The 16,572-nt window shown below is 32.2% G+C and overlaps 1 protein-coding gene across 6 annotated transcripts in view; it reads left to right on the top strand.

The window, feature by feature from the left end:
* The window catches only part of LOC107173152 (zinc finger protein rotund-like), a 161,604-nt gene that overhangs the window by 108,604 nt on the left and 36,428 nt on the right, over nucleotides 1-16,572 (top strand). The window lies entirely within an intron of this gene.

Consider the following 16,572-nt stretch of genomic DNA (forward strand, 5'->3'; position numbering starts at 1 on the left):
AAAATATTTAAACACAATTGTCTAAAATGTCCCACTCTGGGTCCTGAATATAACACTATAGTTTATAGGCATAGCAATGTTTAAACCTTAAATTAAAAAAAAAAAACTATTTAATATTAGGTATATAATTATTATACGTTCTATATTTTAATTACATCTGCAACACCTATACTATATATATATATATATATATATGACTGTGAGTTTATGTATAGTAGTAATTATAATTATTTATATACATAATAACATAATAAAACATCATTAGTAAATTTTTTTGATAGCATATAACCATTATTTTTAATAGCCAGTGGTCGGCTACAATTATACAATAAAGTTCAAAGTATTGTAGGCACAATTACTATGGTAAAATTATAGTGACTGCGTTAATGCAATTTCAATACATTATTGTATAATATAACCTTTTACGTCTGAGGATATCTAGAACTATTGTTTATTTCGTTTGATTTCAAATAAAAACTATGACCCGCAATTAAATTGTGCAATAACGACGGTTAATTATTTATTGAGCACAACCGTTTATGTGTCGAGAGTATTGTCGGAAATGAACAGTGATTTATGTATTTCTTAAATACGTATTATAAATCTCATATAGTTCATGTTGTCCGTTAAGTAACGAGTTAAAACATTTTTGTGTTATTATAGTCATAAGATGTAATGAATAATCAAAAAAACTGTCACATGGAATAAAAATTACAAAATATCGTTAATGTATCAATTTTTAATTAAACACTGCCTACACATAGGTAAAATACTATAATATCATTACACAGATTTTAATACATTTTACATACCATAGATTTTCACCTATATATTATAATGATGCATGATAATATTATTAAACTGTTAGAAACATTATCGTAAATAATAAATTAAATTAGAATAGAATCAATAATTATTTAAATCTATTATATATATTATTATGTTATGCATTTTCGTCGGTTCATTTTATTTTATACTCCTCTAAAGCGCATTTGAAAATAATTTCGATTAAGTTACCATATGGACATTTAAGTATTAACTGTGAAAATTATAGTGAACAGTGAATTACTTGAGTTATCCATTCTCGCTCTTTAAAAATAAATTGTACTTGAACAATGATCATCGGATTGTTAAATTAAAGCGTCAAATATTATATTATGGCCGTGCGATAATTGGTAAATAATAATATGTATACATAATATATTATTGTTTATATCAATTATAAACATTTTAATACACCTTTAGGAATTTAGATTTTTCAATGTACACGCATGATAGAATAAAACAGCTACAAAATGTTTTTTTGTGTTTCGTCCAGTGACGTCAACGTTAAAGGTATTACACCTGCACGTGTAATATTATATACATCACGGAAACTGTTTGAAAAATTATTATTGTAAATTTCATTATAATTTTTTTTTATTGTTAAATATTTTATAAAACTTTTTTTTAACTGTTGGCACGTCACACGTGTAAGTATTCAGATTTTAAAATACTTTTGCAACTGCAAAAATACGCATAGGTACATATAAGTATGCACACATCGTTATAATGGAACAATATTAACGATTGATTTACAACGTTTTCGCACATCGATGTGTTGAACTATACGCAGCATTGAACTGTTTTGCACAAGCTTTTTGTCATCAACTTGTTTACTGTGCAACTTAATTTCGTCTTTCGAAATAAACATTTTTTTATTTTATTTTGTTACCATAGCTATTCGATTACACTAATTGTTTTTCGATAGAAAAAAAATGTTGAATGTTTAAATTCTGATATCATGCTATCAAAATAAATTCGAAAACTATTATTTAAACTATGTTTAAGGGCTTGGCTTAGCCTAAACCTAATTTCCCAACACGGTCACACATTTTAAATATTATTATTTACTCTCAATTTTTTTTCCATTGATTTATGTACATGCAGGTTTAGTATGGATTGTCATTGCTTTGTGGCTATATACATGTCATACATATCATATATGGCTCTTTAAAGCTTAAATTTTTTGCTCTCGTAGAATTGAACTAAATTATATTCGACATTTCAGAAATAAGTGGCAAAAAATGGTAAAGATACTTTGGAAAACGAAAGGGACCGTGAAATTGTCTTGTCCGTCTTTTTTTTTCTCACTCTAACCATCAAAAAAAAATTACTCGCGTGTACGCATACACAATGCTCAATAAAACTTAAAGGGTTTTAAAAAGGGTTGTAAACACTCTATTGATAAGTCATAAATTACGGTCAAAAGATTCGAGGGGGTGGTTTATTGAGAGCAAAAAAAAGTGAATATTTCCTGGTTCGACGCACTCGGGACATTTACATACACGTATAAGCGGTCGGCCACGCCGCACCAGCCCTTTTTTTTCTTTTCACGTGTCCCCGTTGTTTGTTTGTTTTTTTCTCCTTCTTATGGTCAATTGTGTAAACACACATTGAATTCGAAACGCTATTTTTTTTCTCTTTCCTTATTACGCCCAACAACACGTACCTATATATTATTATATGCACGCTGTTTAAAGGACATAATATCTCTATCGTTTTTCTTCTTATATTTATGGCTCCCTCCTTAGGAAAACAACACTACGTCTTGTATACTCATGAAGTATAGTCTTCCTGGTTCTCACACACCCGCCGAGCTTATTCCTGGGGTCACTGCAATGTATAGGTATTTTTATATAGGATAGGGCTATAAATTTGATTTTGAAAACACCCATGCAAGAATATTATATAGAATCATTTCCAATGTTACTCGTCTTCACTCTGTATTATTATATAATAATATGGTTTATAACAATTGTTGTTGCAACTGACGTTATGTCAACGAAGGAACAATGATATGATGTGCCTACATCTATTCCAGATGATTATATATAGTTCGAAATGATACGTTTACACTTTATAGTTATAGGTTTAAACTTTTTTTTGATTATAAAATAGAATAAACTATATTATAAAATATTTTAAAAAATTCTTCTATCATAATATTATCTATAACGCGTTTTATTTTCACTCTATAGATCATCCATCAATAATTATATATATTATAGAACATTTTTTATCGTGGTGATTGCGAAGTGTTTTACGTTTTCGTTTGATTGCTTATATATCTACACATATATATATAGGCATATAGCTGAAGTAATTTCACATTTGTTATTTACATTCAAAACGATCGGTGAGTGGCAAGTTTAGAACTCTTTAAGTCCGGAAACGAACATTAGGTCATATCTATCTCCCCTGTCCAAATACATAAAAATAACACAATATCAGTCACACAGTTGCCAAGTACATTATATAATATACGAGCGCTGTTCGCGTTAACCGTTCATCGACCCAAAATCTACGGTGACGGTCCGTCAACTCAGCTGTCGAAGGGACCTGCAGTATTATAATAATGGCATTGTGCGTTTATATGTCAGCATATAGTATTGTAAACACTGTCAACGGGTTTAATTACTAGTATTCGTATACATATTGACAGCAATAGGGTGTTGAAATCGACTATAGGATGGTTCTGTGGAGGCCATTTTACATTTAAATACTATAATAAAACGGAAACATGATATGTATATGTGTAATGTATTAATGTATTGTATATTAATTACTATGCTTAAAAATAGTTTAATGTCTTAACATTATTCGTGGCCTAAATTTTATCGGTATACGACGCGTTGTGGTCCTTGACATTAACTTTATTCCACGGGCGTATTTGTTTTTCGTTTAAAATTAAAATATTTCCACAACCCTAGACGCGCAGAACTTGTTGAACGGATGAGCAAACATTAGAAAAAGGGTGTCGATTTGTTTTCTCTAGAATAACACTTGAAATTATAATTTTCCACGCAGTTTATTCTTTGATAACTTCCTCTTGAAACACACTTGGATCAACAATGCCATTATTCGTGGAAAGCTTATAGTAAGCTCTTATAAATTATTATTATTTTAACAATGCAGCTAGTAGTCGGATACTTTTCATGTTGATAACATGCCAGATTTTAAATAATATCATTTTGTATTTATCTAAACCACACGCACGTCTAAAATCAACATTATTATACGGTGTTGTACAATGTACTTAAGTATGATAGTTTTTGAGTGGAACCACCCACACCGACGAAGTTCTTTTTAATTATATTTTTGGTAAATTCGTTCAAAATTTAAATTCAAGACATTTAAACGACCTATTACCGAGAATCTTGTTCCCACGGTCGTTTAATTAGCGAAACACGATTAAGAGACTGGTCCGTCGAATGGAGATCAGCAGCTATAGTCGATTATTATCAATTCTGGTTAACACGACTTCCTTGGACCAGTAATTAAAATAAATAAATATATGATAAAATAAACAAATAAAACAAGTCACAATCTCACGACCAAAACTCGTTTAATACCTGCATGGCTGCATGAAGATACTATATACTATACGTTTGACAGAAAGTTTTTTTTTCAAACAGTTTTTAATATCATTTGAAAGTAGTGAAAAGCGTATGAAACAAGTACCTATAACAATTTACGGTAATGTTTAGTAAAAAAACTATTTACAGTGTTTAAAAGTTGTTTTTCATTTACAAACTATATAGAGGTACTTAATATTCTTTATTAAAACAAAAAATTAAACCGTTAGAAATGACATAATAATTATACACCTGTTGTTGGAATTCAAATAAATGTTATTAATCAACGTAAATCTTTGAATATATATTTTTCTCAAATTTACTTAGGTATTTAAACCTCGCATTGATTTTTCCACCCGCAAAAACCAGTACAAAAAATATCCAAAATACGTTATTTTTCAATTTTATATGAGTAAAATATACATAATCTTAACGAAAAACGTTTGGGCACAAGTTACTTTATCCTATACGCGTTGTTGTATACGAAATATCGTGTACGAATCGGTATACTGCGTGGACGTAATAGTTTTCACCAAAAAAAAAATTCGTTCGGGTCATTCTAGTGTTTTTAATTTTTATGCTCTGCGCCACGCAGTCGGATAATGCTTATATTGGTGGATGGACGACAGCGGTGTAATTGGACCATTGCTGCCGAAAGAGGAAGGAACGAAAATAAACCATTATTGACTCGTGTTTGGGTAAGCACGTCGGGAAAACTGACGTACCGTTTCCGATTCGAAACCCATAAAAAAAAAATTAGACAAATAAATAGTGTATGGCGTGTAAAACTACCGAGGAAACGATCGCTCGCGTAGGTATTACCTGTAAGTATTTATATAAGTGATGTATACATAGACTATATATAGATACCAACCTTACCTAATACTGCATATGTATACTGACAACAGGACTCTGGCGATTTGACATTATCATATCATTATAATTATAAACTTTTGTCTCGGTCATTTTAATATTCCAACGAAAACTACCGGTTTGAGCTGCTCCGCGGTCTCGAACATTCTGTACACATAAAATATTGTATATATTTCGTGTCCGTCTCTTCTCCGCGCCGGTAACGTCTAGCAACGTCCACGTAGCCCGTAAGTATCCAACCGACACCTTGCCATTATATATAATATTATAGGACCAATATTATTATCACTATAATCGCGTATTTTAACATTATTATGTGGCCGTCGCCTAGCCGCGATTTGCAGTCGTGGCGAATTATAACTGCATGCCCTGCAGGTGTATTGTTCCGCGCGTGTTTTGGAAAACCTGCTGGTCGGATTAATATATTATAATATGACCGCAAATCAAAACGCGCGATTCCATCTAAGTGTACCTACCGAATCCGACGCGAATCGATGTCGACTCTAAATCGACGTATTATATTATACCATAAATTATAGTAATTTATTTTAAGCGTACGGACGGGCTGCTAAAACATTATGTTATAGGTACCTGTGATGTAGAAGTTGCGCTCGTCTGCAGTTCATCTATATTTGGTCACACTCCGGCTGCTTAAGGATTTGACTCTAAATTATATAGAGCACTCAGGGAGTTTATACATTTGTATTTAGGTAGGTGCTATTAGCATTGTTATTTGGCTCGGATTTTACCACCCACGCCGCACTGGACGGCTTTTACGTCTTGTGCAGATGCAAATTGCCATTATTATACTCACTTAACTTATACCTATCTAAAGTGAACGCGAGCATTGTGCGAATATTTATCAGATAATTAAATATGTTCAAATGTGACTAACCAGAATTTTGGACTTTTCAGACATTCAGCTGAGTCGGAGTACTATACACACTGTATCATTATACGTAATTTTAAACACATTTCGTACCGATGCTAAATAATATCATTTAATTATTGTGTATTAATAATTATGCCTGGATGAATCTGCAATATGGATTTATACGCATAAATTGAATAAAATAAATTCGGTAGGGTATCATGTTATGACAAAAATCACACAATTTTATCAAAATTTTAATAAAATTTCACAGTAATATGTGGGTTGACGAGGCCATATAAATCTGCAATAGGTTTGACTAATGTTACTTCGTTTTCGAATTCTTTACAATCGAGCAAAGATAAAATATGAATGCAATATAAAAAATAAAGTTATCGTACTTATATGACTTATATGAATCAAAAGTTATACTGATGATTTTTGACAGTCCAGTTTTAAAATCGCGTTGCTTCGATATTAAATTATTTTTCAATGAGCTTTAAAAATGCGAAACACAAAATGAAAACTCAATAAGTGAATTTAAGTATTCGGAAGAGGTGCAGATAGTAAAAATTCGTGGCGTAAGTTAGGTGCAGTATAGGTTTTGAATACCTAATAACTATAGGTAAACAAAAATAAAATAAACATTTTGTTTGGAGCTTAAAATTAATAAGCTATATAATATCTATATTATATAACTTTCAAGTGAATTTAACTCAGGTTAACTATAGGTAGTTCCGATTGTATCGATATTATTACGTGTATACTTCCTGAGCGGGGAACTGCAGGATCAATAATGTGCTTTTTCTCATGAAAACATATTTCAGTTGCAATCAATATATGTCTTGGGTGTTTCGCATGAAGTATAAATATTACTTTATCAATGAACCTTTAATTTCAATTTAAAACCAAATGTCACAAATACTTGATTTGATTACGTAAAATTTGAAATTATAATAACTCGAATTTTACAACCAAATGTAACTTACATTTTGTAACCCAATGGCCTATATCGCCGAGGGTATATTTCGTGTTAATAATAATAAAATAATAATAATAACTTGAATGCATTTCTCGGGACATTTTCTAAATACTATGAAGAAAGTACTTAGGTATACTTGAGAAAAATACTTAACAGAGTTCAACATGAAATCGTTTTTTTTTTTTCCAATTATTAAATTGTTTAAATTTGCAGACACAATATTAATGTGCTATACTTTAAAGTGCAGAATATACAATGACGTGTGGGGGAAGCAAGCGGGAATCGCTGACCCGTGGACCACTTTTATATATAATTACTTTGACGCCCATACAGAAAGCTGCAAGAGTAGCAGAAAACGCTTTTAACAAGTCTTTCTTCAAAGGTGCCTACCTAATTCGTAATTTGTTTTAAATAAACCCCCAAATGATCATTAAAACGTTGAATTGAAATAAAAAAATAAACCCCGTTTATAAGATCGTTAAATGTTTATGCATTACAAGCATATATACCAACCATAAATATAATAACTTTTACGAAATATTCGTTCGTAGCATTAGGTTTAAACAATTTATTTTAAAATTTCCTCGTAGCAAACTCCCCCCCCCCATCCAAGTAAATTAATATAGCTGATATATTATTATAACGTACAGACGGTACAATCAATACCTGCTATATTGTATTTTGTATAAGTACGTGTATAACGAAACATATACCATATAGAAGGTGGGTACTACTGTAGGTACACGTACTTACGACAATTATAAATACAAACGAAATATGTTGTCCGTCTCATCGGGACTGTGGGGTAGGTACTTAGATTCCAAATATATATATATATTTATTTAGATATTGTTATTATATACATTATGTAATATTATTATAATACCGTCGCGTTCCACCGGAATCCATAGTGCACTTCGGATCCTCTGCAGCAGCGTAGTACTGTGATTTTCCACCTCATTACCGATCGGGGAGGGGGAGGATATCAAATAAATAGAGATTTTTTTTTTTTTAACAGGTGACCCGTCCGCCCCCGTATAGGTACACGAAATATTTAATTATTTTTTCCGGAATAATAGCCTGGGCGGCGGCGGCAGCGGCTGTGGGGTGGTGTATATGTGGTGGTGGTGGTGGAGGTGGTGTATAGGAATACGCAATAATATGACTGTACACATGACCCTAAGTTCCCACGGACATCGCGGCGGTTTCTTCTCTCCCCCGCGCACGTTGTTATTATTATTATTATTATATATTGTGCGCGTTTTTCAACCACACGGACCGTCTGGCCACTACTCGTCTACTGTCTGCCTCACCGCCGTCGCAGCCGATCGAAACAGGTGGTTCCTTCAGACACACGATTGCGGGGAATAAGAGACGACGGTCTTTCTTTATTTTATATTATTATTTTATTTTTTTTTTATTCTCATTTTATCCCGCAACAGGGGAGAGATTGCGCAAAAATATATATTATGCCAGACAAGTGTATACACCTAGTGCATATATGTATATACATTATACCTATACTGTACGTATTTATATAATGCTATATACCTGCCTATACATATACGATGACGGGCGTGTGTATGGCTACGTCGTCGTCGTCGTCATCGGGCGGCACTCGGACAAAACAGATGCCCCCCGACCTATCGCGCGTGGTGTGTGTGTGTGTGTGTGTGTGTAATAAGACCTGTGAGAACAGAGCGGCGTGGTATACTCCGATAACTAGACTGCTTTTTTATGCTCCCGTGCGATTATTATTTAAAAAAATATATTGGCTGTCGAGATAAAATCCGCGAGAATCAAAATCGAAACACATTTTCGTTTTCAGCTACGAAATCGTGTACAAAAGAGTCTCCGAGCAGTTTTAGTAGCGGGCCATCTATATTATTAGTTTGAAAATCAAACGACTTACATGCAATGTGTACGTTATATTGATAACATGAAATCACAAAAGTTGAAAGAAAATACATTGGTACCTAACCTAATTAAGCCATTATTATTATTTTAATTTATTTATTTGAATATTTACAATCGGTGCTTCGTGTGACAATAATTAAAATTAACATATTATTATATAGTAGATACCAGTACAATTTGAATTTTTAGTTTATTTAAATGGTGATGGAGATCATCCTGCACTCTGTAGTGATAGATCCAACAATTAAAGGCCATATAGAATTTATAAAATTCATTCAAAACATTTATAGAATAAAAAGTAGATTAGGTAAAGAACACCTAAAAAGCCTCTTTTCAAATAAATTTACATTTAGGTACTTATTTCCCTTTTATGAATCCATATGTCTTTATATTTTTGTACAATGATAAGATATTAATATTAATATCATTTATGATTTATCCTGCATAATATAAATATTAAATACTGCATCCTAATGCGAAAGAGCGAATAAAAATACATATTATTATGTGAATCATTTCTGAATTCTGATACAATGTTATTTGGGAACCTTTTTTTATCATATGTAATTCTGTAAACAAAAAAACTGTTACTTTAATTAACATTATTCAACTGCACAAGCGTCCACAAGTATAAATTAGATATAAATAATATAGGTAGGTAGGTACCTACAAATTTTAAATGTCTCTTGTGAATTATATATTTTGAAAAGTGAAAACAAACATTTTGTTCGTCATTAAACACATATAAATTTTAATATGCGTTTAAAACAATCTAATATTGATTTATATAAGCTGGTAAGTTGTTATTAAAAGCAATTATGAATATTGATTATGAAGTTTTCTGTACAATTCTTGAACAATTTTTAAGCAAACAAAAATTTGCATTAATAAAGTAGCCATATTCATTTAACTAAATAAACGCTGCTGCTCTTATATGCATTGCTTTTTTTAAACGAAAAAACTTTAAAATAAAACTTTGTACTTCCGGAGCATTTTAATTTTTTTTTTTTTTTGAGCATAATAATGAATAAATTATACTGAAAGACGAAAATAATACAAATGATGCTTTATTATTAATTATTAGCTATAAAAAAAATATTGTCAGTATAATATAAACTGTCTAACTCATTAATTATTTGAAATTTCCGTGAAAGATGATTTTTTTTGTTATTCAACAGACCTAAAAGATATAATTATTTTATTATTCTAATTTTTCATTTAAACAAATATTCAACATAAATTGTAAAAAATTACGAATTGCATTAGTATACATAACTTCATGAGTATCTAATAACACAAATTTATTGCATTGAAAAAATTTAAATGTTGATTTGATTAACAAATAGATAATCATTTCGATAAAAAATATTGATTATAGCTTTAAGTAATATAAATTCTATAATAGTTGATATTATACTGTAGACACACGCATATGATAAATCTACCAAGCGAATTTCCATAAAATTGTACTATCCCGGGCTTTGTGTTTTGACTTTCATATTTTTCTTAAAATTTTTATATGAAACAATAATACATTTTTTTTAATTGTACAAATACGAATATAAGGAATAATAATCAAAATAATCAAATATAATACTGTAAAAGAAAATCAAGCATATATTTAAGATTTAAAACTTAATGAACTGAATAATATTTTGAACTTTAGGACCCACGTTTACCACAGAGTATTTTGCAGTTAGAGCCATGGTACTATATATGTAGATACCTGTGCATTATATATTGTCTCTTTCGCAACTATTTCGCATATCGCTTGAGTGTAATCTACTATAATAGGAGCAGCTGCGCAGTTTGGTGGTAAAAGAAAAATCGGTATTCATATTGTTTACAATAACAACTATTACAAAGTTTGGACGTGAGTGAATTTTGCAGTTGCGCGTTACCGTTATAAAGGCACGTGTTTTTCTACACACAAATAACACGATACAATAATATTATGTAAGTAAATAAATATCTATACTATAATTTATTATGGAAGATATTTAATAAAATGATATAGGTACGTATAAGTAAATGATGTAAAAACGCAAATTTTCTTTCAACTACATTTTGGCAGGTATGTCTACGAAACGAAGAATATCTCAATATTTTACAATACATGGACTATAATCGAGATATAGTTTTGTGCTGAAACGAAGGGACTTGCAAGTGCGTGGCTAAAACCGAATGCGTAAATAGCTAGTGTTGAATAACAATAATAACATTGGTTAACTATATAGTTTGTACCTATCGGACGCGCTGCAGCATAATGCGTATAGGTTATATTATAATAAGTTTATATTACGGTTTTACGGTTTTTCTCATATTATTATTATTATTATTATGCACGCGGTGCATAAAATTGTATGGTGTTTTTTTTTTCCTTTCCATCAATATCATTTGCCAAAAATACGCATCATTCTTGCCGGTCATACATTTTTCATTGGCCGGAAGACCGCTGCCGCGCGGCTTACTACACAGCTAGATTGTACAGGCGGCGTCGGTCATCTGGCAATTGGACACGGCTGGACGGACGTGTACACAGCGCGATCGTGTTAAACCGTGGCCGAGCGATTTAGTGTCCAAGGTCCATCGCTTGATAGGTGGAAGAAGACGACGGCGACGGACAACGTGGACGAAGAAAAAAAATAAAATATAATTTCCAGATTCCTCTCGTACAGCGGTTGAGCGGTATACGTGTCCGGCCGTTTGTCTATTATTATATTTATATCACCATTATTATACACGTGTGTACCGGTCGCCGGTCCTGGTTGTATACCTATAAAAGAATATTAAAAATAAAAAATAAAATCGATAACCGGAAGCGTAACCGCCCCCCGTCGAGAGCCGATCGGAAGTGACAATACAGCGAATTTCGACCCTACTCTACTGTGTGCACGCCGTATATCGTACCCATATACCAGTATAGTGTACACGGTCAAAAATGCGACTGCGTCATAAACGATTTATAATGTACCTACCTGTGAATTTTTTTTTTTGTTCTTCAATCGACGTCCCGTCGACCGACTACCGTCCGCTCACTCCGATAAAAATATAATATTGTATGTAGGTTAGGTTTAACCTAACATGGTTGAGCGCGTGACATCGAACGAAAATAACAAATAAAATATTATAATCTCGTTGAATCCGGTGTAAGTACCAACCTATCAGTTGGAAGAATTATTTTTATGTCGCGCGTTGTCGTGTAACCGACCGAATTCAAAATTTCAAATGTGTAGTTTTTTCTTAGAAATATTATCGCGGACTACTAAGGTACACAACTGTATGAACGCAATCATAATACATTATACCTCACTGATGTCTCAGTGCTCTTTCGAACAAGTCGATATGGTTATATTATGATAACGTCACCAATCACCATCTCACGTATTATTATTATTGATATTATGTGAAATAATATCTAATAAAACATAATATAAACCTATTATATATTTATGCAGTTTATATACACTATGATGTTAATAATTATTATTGCAGTTATATATACCTACTGTGTTCAGACCGTGGCCATGCCGGTTATTGTAATGACGTATATGTATACCTTACACGGCTATATATATATATGAATAATAAATATACACTAAGAAACCCGATACTTGTCTTGAATGAGCGTATCGCGTTTTTAAAAAAATGTTCAGTAGGCCACACATACGTGAAATTCAATAGCTTTGCGTTTTTCGGGTTCTCTCGTATATCTGCTTATAGAAGACTGCACAAACTGCGGCGGCGGGTCTCTCGTCGTCTCTACACGCGTCACGTCATAACACATTCTTCCACAGTTCCACCCGTTCCCTGAAAACCCGTCACGTGGGACTCTGTTATTATATTATTATTATTATTATTATGTATATAAGTAGTATGTGCAGTGCATACACGCGCCAGCGCAAAAACCCCATTAAAACCCGTACAGATTTCTTAGGGGTAATGACTGCGACGGCCGACGAGGTAGTCTTCATCGCCACCACAACATCTGTTGTTGATCAACCGACGGATAACTCTCGTCTGTCAATGACTGGCAGTAGGGAAACCGTATTTTTCTCTTAACGAACCGACGAAACTTTTTTAACACCCGCGCGATGCTCTTCCGCCGTCCGGGGATAATACCTATATATAGGTACGACGAAATCATTGTTTACCCGATAGTTATTGTGCGTGGGTCCGATGACCCTATATCCACGATGGAGTAAAAATAACAATGTGTAAACGGTTTTGACCGGTTATATATTATGTTTTCATGCATCAAGTCAAACGGCTACAGTGCTACACGCACGTCAGTAGTAAAAATCAAAATGGTTTTGAGGCTTATGTAATCGATTTCAAAAGCTTACAAAGATGGTGCCTAATAGTGATACGAAATATTGCATTCGTCGGTATAATATAGTAATGTGTAGTACCTCTGTATCAAACTCAAAGCATCCGCCTTACAACTATTAAGAGATACCGACAACTCGTAGGTAGTATAGTCTATAATAATATTATACTCGTTTCGTGAATGCATTCGAAAAATAATTATATTACGGTCTGCTCAATGTTCAACACGAATCAATGTACAAACTTCTTGACAGTGTACGTTATACAGGCGACATGCGTACTTTTTATAAAATATGTAACATTATAACACACATATTATATTATTTATTATAATAAAACATAATAGGTACAACGCATTTGCATTGTGTTCGCACAGCGTAATCCCCTTATTCGCTACAGCGTGCAGCTATGATGGAGACACGATCAAACCGGACCGACAAGGCTTGCTGCAATCGAAGACACGATGACACGCGTTTATTCAAATTCAAATTTCCGATTTTTGTAATCGTCACGCAGTCTGGTTATATTATTATTTTTCCCGTTCGAGAAACTGCGATTATAAATATTGTATTGCCAATTTCAATATAATATGTAATAATTCTATACTGTATTGATGTAGAATCATATTTTGACTAAAGTGGTTACCTTTTTGATGAAGTGCTTTCTTCGAGTTCGATGTGTTATCAATTTATCATATTTTATCAAATGCGCACCACTAATGTTCAATTATTATACTTATTTTATTATTACTCAAAATATATCAATAACTATAATAATACATAAGTGTCGATTGTCGAGATGAGCCAAATTTTATACTTTTATAGTTTTAAGTTTCACAAATCTTTCGATGCGCTTATTGTTGAAATATTGCCCAACATTCATTTTTACGGATGAAAAAATATGTTTTATGAACATGATACCTACTTCTAATTCAATGAACTATTTATTTAAATTCTGACGTTATAAATCAATAGTATTAACAATTCTTTATAATAATAATAAAAAATCGTTTAATTTCGGTTGTAAAAAACTCATTAAGTTCTGCTACTATTTTAAAGAATGCACAGATTATTTAATATCTTTATAAAAAAAATAAAAATGCGTCTGCTACTTAACTTTCTACGACCATATTATCAAATAATACCATATATTATGATACAATAGCTTAATAATAAATGAATATATACACGACAAAATGTATGACAAATGATACAATAACGATTTTATAAACACTCCAGCGGAGTTATCGACCATCGCTAAAATCGAACGCGATAATTTATAGGACCAATAGCTATTTATTTTTATTTTCCAGGGTGGTAAGAAATTTTTAAATATGATAATGTGTACATAAAAATGTATGATGTCTTTAGTCGGATATATAGAATATTTAGTTACATACTGTATGGTACATTATATACTTATATACCTATATACAGATCTGAATTCCGAATCGTTTATGTTTGGTCGATAAACACGCACACACGCGCAATAATTTTATAATAATATATTATCGAAATTAAAACTCGTTTCATATATACATATAATAATATAATATATGTTATAATAGTCCGACGTGTTTCTTTTTCTCCTCTCGGCTGCAGCGCGCGTCGTCGTCGTTAATAACTATCATAATGCCGTGTACATAATAATATTATATATATATATATATATATATATACGGTATGCCTATGTATATATAACCAATACGTGTAATATAATATATTACATAGTTAACCGATTCTGGTATAATAGTAATAATAATAGAATAACATATATCGACGCACGGTGTTTGCAAGTAGGTACAATTTTTTCTCTCCTCAACGTATATACGCATAATATAATCGGCTGTGAATGTATTATTATGATAATATATATATATATACTGCGTGTATATAGGTAGGTAACCTACACGAAGCACACGCGGATGAAGACACAAATCAAACCGTGAAACACGTTCGCATCCGCCCCGGCCCTCGGGCGACAAAACGGTCATATTTTAACGCGACGACGGCGACGTCACGATCGACGGCCCACCGCCAATATCTAACGAAGCTCTACCACTTGCTCTGCGACAAATAAATCAATTTTGCGCACGCACATGTGCGTGTGTGTGTGTGTGTGTGTGTGTAGTAATAATAATGGCGTAGTTTTATAATGTACTTTTATCTGCTTTAATTGGCAAATAATAGTCGCTGTCGTCGGAACGGCGGTGATATGATGTTGTTGGTCGTCAGTGCAGTTTTAGTTTTATGAAGTCGACCCGCGTGAGATTTTATACTAACCTCCGCATTTTTTTTTCCCATTGGATGAATATATTTTTGAACACCGCAACCCGAGAGATCCACAGTTAGTTTCCTGGATTTTAAATGGTGTAGCTAAATTAATGTTGTTTTCTAGATTATTTCCGTCTTTACAATGGGTACCATTTTAATATATATATATATTATATATATCATATCAATATTACATTAAAAAAATTGTGTATATTATTATATTAGTTGCATGTGGCATGGATTAAATTGGTCCAATTTACTCGCTGTTTGTCGGTAAGGCGCGAGTGAGCGTGTAGCAACAAGTTCACAATTTCCACTAAAAAGACTAAGTAAAGATTTTACTACGTTTTTCTAAGGTTTTAATCAATTCTTAGTATTCCGCAGGTCACCAATTAGATGTAATACGTTGATAATATATAAACTGCAAGTTATATTTATGTCTAAAGTGTTTTGTAAGCCATAAAGTACCTATATATTTAGGAGGAAGGTATGGGAGTTAAGCCGGCCCTGCGGATTACTTTTGGTTGTCATAAATCTACACCTCCTCCACAAATTGACGCAAATTGCGACCATGCCAATATGGCTGCATGCCTAAGTGTATGATTATTATAATAAACTATAAAGTGGTATTTAGTTAGTTATAAGTAAGTACCAACATATGTATCATATTAAACATAAAATATAATATAGGATTATAGGCGAAATAATATAATACAGAGTGCTCAAATATTTCATAGACTGTGATATAATAGTATTCGTATAACACTACTGCAGCTACTCAACAAATATAGACTATACGAATTGGTTATCATCAGCAAGGAAAACATTATTGAGCTATCGAATAGGGTGGATAAATATCGAGGGTATAAACACAGGGTTTTAAACATTAAATTTAAACAGCTGGCAATATAAGGTGTGATAAAATGATCG

Source organism: Diuraphis noxia, unplaced genomic scaffold (genome assembly GCF_037042655.1).
Source record: "Diuraphis noxia isolate RWA-SAM2 unplaced genomic scaffold, SU_Dnox_SAM2 contig0004, whole genome shotgun sequence".
Lineage (NCBI taxonomy): Eukaryota > Metazoa > Arthropoda > Insecta > Hemiptera > Aphididae > Diuraphis > Diuraphis noxia.